Below are 10,311 nucleotides of genomic sequence, written 5' to 3'. Positions count from 1 at the left end.
CCCTAGTAACAGGCTATTGTTGCTGATCAGATCGCATGGAAAAACTCTGGCCTTAGGGACTCTGGCCTTGGTGAGTTAACTTAAGTTGATAATCACCTATTGTCACAGAGCCAACAGCCTATCCACTAACATCACAGCATCTGACTTTAGCACTGAGCTTTCTAATCTAATAGAACTGGCAGTAGCGTGTGCGACGGAGAGGAGGGGGTGAAGGGAATTAGTTTGGGTTGTGGTTGCCCAGCATTCAATAGTAAATTTACACTAGATTAAGAGGAATTGATTTCATTCCGGTGCTCAGATGCTGATTTAGAACTGAGTGGCATTATGAGATCAGGAATAGCTCAGACTGGATCAGTAGCTACCTACCACAGCAGTAGTGAACGATTAACACAAGGGCCACCATCTGTGGCCCCTATTCATAGGAGGATCCACCAGGTTTGTGGTGTCTGGTTCATGCTTATAGTCCCATTCTCGAGTCATTAGCCAGAGGGGACGGTGAGGTCAAACACAACATTGCCATTATGCTGTGATAACAGTTAGAGTTAGCAGCATACCATTAGCACTTTGCATGGTGGTGCTGCTAAAATTCAGACTTATTTCAGTCTGGCTTGTCATCTTTCGGGGTGATGTGACATGGATGGGTTATCGTACCCCCTCTTAAATACTTTTTGTAAGTTACAAGCAGGGTTCAACTCACAACTATCAATCACTCTAAGATTGGGAAGGGGAGAGTAACTAACCAACTGGGGTCCTAATGTCCATCCATTTAGCATGCTTGACCATAAATCATTACTCAGTGGTTAAACTTCCTAAGTAAAACGTTTTCTGGGGGTATCTGTACTTCACTACATTCCTAAAGAAAATAATATACTTTTTACTCCATACCTTTTCCGTGACACCCAAAAGTACTCGTCACATTTTGAATGATTAGCAGGACAACATTTTTACAATTCACACACTTATCAAGAGAACATCCCTGGTCATCCCTACTGCATCTGATCTGGCGGACTCACTAAACACATGCTTTGTTTGTAAATTATGTCTGCGTGTTGGAGTGTGCCCCTGGCTATCCATAAATACAATTGTGACTTCTGGTTTGCTTAATATAAGGAATTTGAAATTATTTATACTTTTACTTTTGATACTTAAGTATATTTTAGCAATTACATTTACTTTTGGTACTGAAGTATATTTAAAACCAAATACTTTTAGACTTTTACTCTAGTATTTTACTAGGTGACTTTCACTTTTACTGGGGTCATTTTTTTATTACTACTGCTGTACAGTATACTGTATGCTACAGTGTACACTGAGTGTACAACACATTAAGAACACCTACTCTTTCCATGACAGACTGACCAGGTGAACTCAATATTAGTGTTTTGTACACTCAGTGTATATACTGTATGCTCCCACCCATCCAGGACATCTACTTAAACGCTGGATGAGGAAGGCAATATAAATCAAGGACACCACACACCCCCGCCATGAGCTGTTCACTCCCTTATCGTCACGCAGACGGTATCGTAGCATGAGGTCTGATACCAACAGGCTCAGACGCAGTTTGTATGTACTGTACAAGTCATCAGACTGCTGAACACTTGAACTGGACTGACCACCTGCTCTGATTCTCTGCACCTTAGAACACATGCAGTCATGCATACACCCTCAGACCACAGGAGGTTGGTGGGACTTAAATTGGGGAGGACTGGCTAGTTTTAATGGCTGGAGCGGAATCAGGGGAATGGTATCAAATACATCAAACACATGGTTTCCATGTGTTTGATGCTATTCCTTTTGCTCCGTTCCTGCCATTATTATTTGCTGTCCTCCCCTCAGCAGCCTCCTGTGACACACATACACACATCTACACATACACATACAGTATATACAGTACATTCATGCTACACAAACATCACAACTGCTGCTACCAGACTCTTAATTATTATTGCTAAATACTGCACCGTTTAAACACGTGCTCCCCAATCCCCCCCTTTCCCAAAACACATGTACATTTTGGACTATCCTGTATTATACTTATGCTAAAATGTTTATTCTTTTCTACTGAGCCATTTACTTTATGATCCTATTTTTATATTTTCTTATTTCTTATTGTTGCATTGTCGAGAAGGAACCTGCAAGTCAGCATTTAGTTGGACGGTGTATCCCATACATATGACTAGTAAAACTTGAAACTGTATGCTGTGTTTACATGCTTGATCTCTAAGGAATTTGACCCATGTCTCACCTGGCTCTCTAACGATTGACTTGTGTCTCCCCATTGATGGTCTCCCCCATGTGTTTACTCCTAGGTCATTGTCTTTGTGCCAGCAACTCCCATAATCCACTCAGATGCACCACCTGTGTCCTATACTGTACTGTGTTTGAGTGGTTATATAAAGAGGCTATATAAGAGCTTCAGACACTGACCCACACCAGGTAGACAACAGCAGGTCCACACATCCAGATCCAGTCCTCTCTCTTACAGAGGGTTCCCCATCGGAGAGAAAGAGAGGGAGTCTAGGAAGACAGAGGAAACCGTTTGAGAGGAGCTGCCCAGCAGAGCTGTATTTTCACTATCAGTCTCTAAGCAACCAGTTGAAACCCTGGAGACCAGCAGCAAGATGTTTTTTAGACTCCCAAGATTAACTCCTGCGTACATACGATATCTACAGGTGAGTGGCCAGTGAAATGTACTCATTTTAGATAAATCTTATAAAATGATACAAAAGGACAGTATGTTTTGCTGTAGCATTCCTTACTTTAAGGCGATAAGTGTTGTTAAAACTGTCTGCTACCGAACCATCCAATGATGGTATTTATAAATAAATTATCTGGGCTCCTGAAAGGGCTGATCTCTATAATATATAAACAACTTTTGGAAAGCTAATATTCTGAGCTAGCCATTAAAAAAAGTATGGTCCACAACCCTTTAATTGGAACAGAATATGGAAAAATATGACCTTGACATCCCGTAATCCGAACCATCAATTTATACATTTTAATTTTGGTCACAGACTATTTAACACCAAGGAAACTTTTTAGGATGAAATTGGCCCCCACTCCCAACTGTTCATTGTGTCCCCTAAATCAGGTAGGCATATTCCTTCATATGATGTGGGAGTGCCCTGCAGTTAAATGCTACTGGGGCAAAGTAAAAAAATTAATTTAGAAGTGCATGAATTGAAATATTCAATGCTTTGCAACTATCATGTTACATAACGATGATAGCCTCTTGAATCTCTATATCAATCAGAGAAAGTGACTGCTGGCATGCACCCCTGCTGCGAAAAACAATGCGGCTAGGTGGGGTGGGAGGATGCGGGCGGGCAGGTGGATGGGGACTGTGGGGAGAATGGGTTGGGGTTATCTTTTTATATGCATTTCTTAGATTTTAGTTTAGTTTTTTTGTACCTGTAACCTGTCTGCTACATCAAGTAGCTCAGGTCCAGATGATCTCTTTGGTTGAGTCAGTGGACTCTGCCCTCGACACTGGATAGCATGAGGCAGTGGACTCTGCCCTCGACACTGGATAGCATGAGGCAGTGGACTCTGCCCTCGACACTGGATAGCATGAGGCAGTGGACTCTGCCCTCGACACTGGATAGCATGAGGCAGTGGACTCTGCCCTCGACCCTGGATAGCATGAGGCAGTGGACTCTGCCCTCGACACTGGATAGCATGAGTCAATGGACTCTGCTTTGTTTGCCATGACTTGGCCTGGCCTGTTTTGATTGAGGACCTTTCAAACATAATGCCTGGCAATATCTGCTGATGTTGTAGTATAGATGACTTGGTCCTTGGCATTCTGAGGCTTTAGGAGTCTCTAGGGAGTACATGGGATGTAAAGAAATGGAATGAACTTGAGATGGTGTATTGACGTATGCTGTATTGCCTGTAGTTGTTGTGGATGGGTGGACAGGTACAGCTCAGCATCTAGGTTTACATCTTATCCATAGATTGCTTTACTGAGCCTAATGTTATCATATATTACTAGTCCATTGCAACTTATATTAGGGCAGTTTGTCTCAAATAGTTTTATGTTTAGATCCTTATTCGAAAGTTCAGCGGCCTTGCAATCATTCACATTTGAGAGTGACTGCAGGCAATGACAGAGGAAAAAACTGTGAATTTGCAATGTGTAAATTTGCACAGTGCTGTTTACGTTTCTACTTCCATCAAAAAAAAACTATATTCTCTGTTTTACTTATCAGCTATAGACTTGAGGAAGTCTTTTGTTTTAGCTCACAAAGCTTTATTTGACGTTTACTGCTGTTTACCGCAAGCTAGTGAGGGAAAAATCCATGACATGTTTGGTTGAATTATGATTACAAATAACTCAGTGAGAGAGCATCAGGAATGGGGCTGGGACTCAGAGCTCAGGTTCCTGTTATTTCCTCTTCTCTTTATTATTGTCTAGGGGCCTGCATGGAAATGTGCCCGAATCACAGAGCCTTTGTCAGAGATAATTTGGCAAAATGGGAGAAAGTGGGTTTTTAATTTCTTGGGTGGGGGTGACGGGGGCATAATTGTGGCTGACTTGATTGGCGCAGAGGAAAGTTGAGACTTCTGTCGCGACTGAAGCGACTGCAGCCTACAACATCCCCCCATCTATCAGTATAGCAAATAATTGCATTATATATGTGATTATATGGCCACAATGCACAGTACATTCAGTACATTGGTCGTGGTCTCAGTGGTTGGCATTGAGCCAGTATTGAGTATTGAAACCCTGTTCTGGTTATCCTATAGATGCCAATGCCATGCCATCTCCCAAGTCAATTATTAATGAATAAGAAAGCTTTCCCTTGTAACCACATCATGTTGCTTTGTCTCCCACTCAGACCCAGGCTGTGGCAAGTGAGACCCAGAGGGCTGGGGACCTGGCCATGCCCCGTCTGGCCATGTTCCTGGGGGCCTTGGGGATTGGGGTGTGTGGCTACAGCTCCAGGCAGTTGGCACTGTACCACCGGCCCTCCGCTCGCGTGCTGACCTGGATGGACGTCGGGAGCACCCCGGTGAAGGGGAGAGCCCCCTCCTTCATGGACCTGTCTCAACGCCACACTGTCTGTCAGAACATCCCGCCTCCATCATTTGCTGGGCAGAAAGTGCCTTAAAACAACAATCAATCAATATGAATCCCTCAGTATGTAGTATCTTTCTAGCCAGGTATGGTGGAGCTTTACTCCACTGTGCAAGCACTTTAGTGTTAACAGAAGTTGAACCCTAACCTAGTGATCAATAATCTGATAACCAATGATTACTAGCCTCACCTGTGTAAAATCCTTCATTGGCATACAGTATATGAGCTGCTATACCAGGTTATGAATTTGAGATGACTGATTTGATGAGTAGTTCAACCTGTTGCTACAGTAGCTCGGAAGAGTTAACTGTGGAAGTCTATCTGAATAGCTACATATTGTGTGCCTGTGAAGGCTGGGAAATTGGCACCATGTTTGGCTCAGCCCCCTGGTACACAGATGGTTGGCAACCCCCGCTCCCTCGGGCAGATTGCCATCCATAAGGGCTGGGGCAGCTCATCCACGTCCAACTACTTTCATTGATTTCAATGAATAAGAAACAGGAGGAGCCATCCGTCACCATAGCTTGGCATGCACTGTCAGGTCCGGTCTGGACTAGAGTGAAAGACAGGTTTTTTTTATTTCACTGCGCTGTCAAACGATAGCACTACAGTCGTCCTCTCTGAAGGTGTCAATTCTCTTACATATTGATACTGTATGTAATGAGGTACATTGTACACTGTAATGAGGGATGTCCAAGGGTGTTTTGGGCGATTTTTCAGATACAGTCACTGAAGCAAGCTAGTGATTCTTCCGGTTGTATAGGATGGACCATACTCTCAATATGATTTCTCACTTGAGGACAACATCCAGACTGCAATGCCATGTAAATAATGCCACTTTATTAATACTGCTTATTAGATACTGTTCCTATTTTCAAATCGAATCACATGTTATTTGTCACATGCACCGAATACAATTGGTGTAGACTTTACCGTGAAATGCTTGCTTTATGACCCCTTCCCAACGATGCAGAGTTTAAAAATAATAATACAAAGAAAAATAAGGATAAAATAGTAACAGAAGAAGAACGAAATAAAATACACAAGAATGGAGCTACAGTATATCCAGGAAGTACCAGTACCAGATCAGTGTGCAGAGGCATGAGGTAATTGAGGTAGATATGTACATGAAGGCAGGGTAAAGTAACCAGGCATCAGAATAGATAAGAGTAAAATAAAGAACAGAGTAGCAGCAGCAAATTATGAGTGTGTGTAATGTGTATGTATGCGTGTGTGTTTGTGTTGTGTAGGTATGCGTGTGTGTGTGTGTGTTGTGTAGGTATGCGTGTGTGTGTGTGTTTGTGTTGTGTAGGTATGCGTGTGTGTTTGTGTTGTGTAGGTATGCGTGTGTGTGTGTGTTGTGTAGGTATGCGTGTGTGTGTGTGTTGTGTAGGTATGCGTGTGTGTGTGTGTGCGTGCGTATGTATGTAGTGTATGTGAATGTGTGAGGGTTTTCTGTGGGAATGTCAATGTAGTGGTTGTGAGTCAGTGTGTATCTGGTTTGTATAGTCTAGGTGTGCGTAGGGTCAGTGCAGATAGTTTGGGGACCATTAATTTACTATTTAACAGTCTGGCTATTTAGCAGTCTTATTGCTTTGGGGTAGAAGCTGTCTCGCCATCGGTGATCAGTCCTACCACCGTTGTGTCGTTAGCAAACTTGGTGTTGGAGTCGTGCGTGGCCACACAATTGTGGGGAGTACAGGAAGGGACTATGCCTCACCACCTGGGCCCGGCCCATTGGGAAGTCCAGGATCCAGTTGCCGATGGAGAGGTTCAGTTCCAGGGTCCCTAGCTTGATAATGAGCTTGGAGGGAACTATAGTACTGAACACTGTAGTCTATGAACAGCATTTTCACATAATTATTTCCGCTCTTGTCCAGGTGTGAGAAGGCATTGTGAAGTGTAATTGAGATGGCGTCATCTGTAGATCTGCTGGGGCGGTATGCAAATTGGAGTGGGTCCATGGTGTCTGGGATGATGGTGTTGATGTGTGTCATGACCAGCCTTTCAAAGCACTTCATGATTACAGATGTGAGTGTTACAGGGCGATAGTCATTTAGGCAGTTTACCTTGGAGCACTTGGTAACAGGACAGGGTGGTCAGCTTGAAACATGTTGGGATTGTGATTTTTAACCTGTTTAAACTTTTTGCTCACATCGGCCTCAGAGAGCGAGATCACACAGTCCTCGAAGCGGCTGGGTTTTCCTTTGTAATCCGTTATCGTCTACAAGCCCTGCGACGAGCGTTGGAGCCGGTGTAATAGGATTCTACCTTCCTCCTATATTGTCCTTTTGTACGTTTGATGTCTCGTCAGAGGTCGTGTGTCCATGTCTGTGTCCTGTTCCTTGTCAGCGGTAGCTCTAGTCTTTAACCCAGTGAGGATATTGCCTGTAATCCACGGTTTTTGGTTTGGGTACGTTCGTATAGTCACGTTCGTATAGTCTAATGGTTAAAATGATGCTGGCAGAGACAGACAGAGAGAGCAGGATGACGAAGCTCCTATTCACTAAGCCATTTTCCTCCTGTAGGATTTAACCAGGTGGAGTTGGCACCGCTCTAATCTGGTATTAGGGATGATGACCAATGAGGACAGGAGACTGGTTCCTGCTGTGAACAGAGGCTGGGTACCAAAGCGATCATATTATGGGAGCTCTTTATCCAGTCTATGTTGGGAAATGAGAAATTCAAAATCACCAGCTATTGTAAAACCACTAAACGTCAAATTAACGCGCATTACCTTAAACAAAGAGGAGGAGGAATTTTTAAGGAGAGCAGGTACAGTAGAGGTCAGCAGAATCTGATCCCATAATCTTTTTCCACTGCAGCCGAGACAGTTTCCTGAGTCTGCCAAGATATACGATTTTAGCAGGACCAGATTAGCTGTGCTAGCACTGCCACTGCATTGTAGGTCACTACAATTGGCCCTAATCCACTCAGCAGATGTTCTAATTGGCCGAGCTGGCGTCAGAGAGCGACCGGCAGTCCCCTCAACTCGGCTGAGACCGACACTCATAAACAACTCGTCAATGGACTGGCTAATGATCTTACACAGAAACATGACATGTCGAAACAGCACAAAACTCTAATGCTTCCTGTTAGGTCACCCCCCATTTCCCTCTAAATGGAACATCATGTATTCTATACCTATACCTTGTAAGGTATTTCTGGGACAAAGAAATGTGGCAATTTTGCACTTTTTCCTTCTCTAATTTATCTTGTTTCTACAAATGTGTCACTACTATTTTAAGTTATTACTGTTGACTATTGTTGACCTTCACTACCCCTGTAATCTGTCTGTTATATCTACCTGTACAGTAGAAAATCAATAAAACGTTTTTCAAAATGGTTGACCAATGTATTATATTGTTTTGTCAGATCACTTAGACATAATAATGGTAATTGAAACGGCATGTAGAATAGCATAAACTGTACCCAGAACCCTAACAGGCATAGTTAGAACGATTGATATTGGTCTTTCTATTCCCAATTCCAGACTTGTTTCCTGTGGAGGCTTCAGGCTCTTTGGCTGTATAATAAAGACTTGAAGCATGAAACACCATTCAGAGGCGTTAGCTCTACATCAGCTCTGTTAGCTGTGGTCCATAGAGCACATATTGCTGATGTATCCCCCATCCGACTCACTATCATCATCCAACTAGATACCATCAATTCTCTTAATGAACCCAAAGGGTGTAAGAGATGTGCTTTTACACTGTAGTAAATTCCAAATGGATTCAACTCTGTTTTACCAGGGAGATATTGCGTCATTCATTCAATTTAGCGAGGAAAAGTGCCCTTTTGTGTGAGTGTATAAAGCACAATTAGGAATTAGAATACTAGAATGGACATGAACCGTCTTATGCGACCTGGTCTCTTAGCATTTAGGATTATTCTGTACGCAAATCCCAGATAGTCAATTTAGTAGATTATGTTACATTTCTTATGTATTAATTTGTGGAGGTCCATCACCCCATTTCGTATGATATATGTTACGAATTACAATTCGTATTATATGTTACGAATTTACACAATATGTACATTTTGGAGTTAGGTTGAAGGGTCAAGGTTATGGGAAGGGTTAGCTAAAGGGGTTAAGGTTAGGGTTAGAGGAAAGATTAGCTAACATGCTACTAGTAGTTGCAAAGTACATGTAGCTAAAAAATAGTAAGTAGTTGAAAAGTTGCTAATTAGATCAAATGTGAAAGCTGTCCATGATGAGATTTCAACGTGTTCAGTACGCTATCCCTGTTATGTTCATCTGCCTTGCATCATCATTATTAAACTCTCTTTATGCACCTGCTTCCTGACTCCCTGAGTATTCGTAACATATACGCCTGGCCAACCACCCTACTTTAGTTTTTGCCTAAAGTAACTGTAACCGGTTCTGCACCGGTACCTTTCTGCGTTGTGTTCTGGTAAGGTGTAGGTGGAAGATTAGGCTCTGGACACAATTCTGCTGGTTGTCTCTCTTTTAATGACTGCATGGAATGGATACAAATACAAGGCAAAAGTTAATGCTGCCGCCTGGACTCCCATGCAACTATATTTGCCTCTCCTCATCACGTTCTGAGCAAACTCAGTAGTAAAAGCATCAACAAAAAAATACATTGTACATGTTCATATTTTCAAAAGACTCATTACATTTTATAAATGTTGTACACCAATAATTTGTTAATAAGTGCTAAATATTTCGAAGAGAGTGTACTATTGTACCATTATACCTGAGGCATACTAATGAAACGCCATTGTTGACATGCCCGGGCAAGTAACAAAATGAACGACAGCTAACTAGGCACATTAAACATGAAATACAAAATCATCACATTTCACAACATACCTGCATGGAATGGATACAAATACAAAAGATAATGCTGCCGTCTAGACTACATACAAGTACATTTGCCTGATAAAAGACAAAAGACAGTGCAGAAAACCCATGAGAAAATAATTTTTAAAACTCACGATGTCTGCACCTGATAGAGACCCTCTCCCGCAACAAAGCTAACAGTAGCTGGGCTAGCCTTGCAAAGTTGCACTCGAACATTATCCCCATTCACATGAATATATATTGCTATAAACAGTAATGCAACACTAAATCAGTGACGATATAACTTTTTCTCGTCTTTTCTTGTGAATTTGTGAACATGTTCATTTAAAAGACCGGAGCATACTGTTAGGATTTATGTTTATGCACTATAGCCTGTTAGCATATTGTTTGAAGATGAATA

Source organism: Salvelinus alpinus, chromosome 9, assembly GCF_045679555.1.
Source record: "Salvelinus alpinus chromosome 9, SLU_Salpinus.1, whole genome shotgun sequence".
Classification (NCBI taxonomy): domain Eukaryota; kingdom Metazoa; phylum Chordata; class Actinopteri; order Salmoniformes; family Salmonidae; genus Salvelinus; species Salvelinus alpinus.
Note: the sequence above shows the minus strand (reverse complement) of the source record.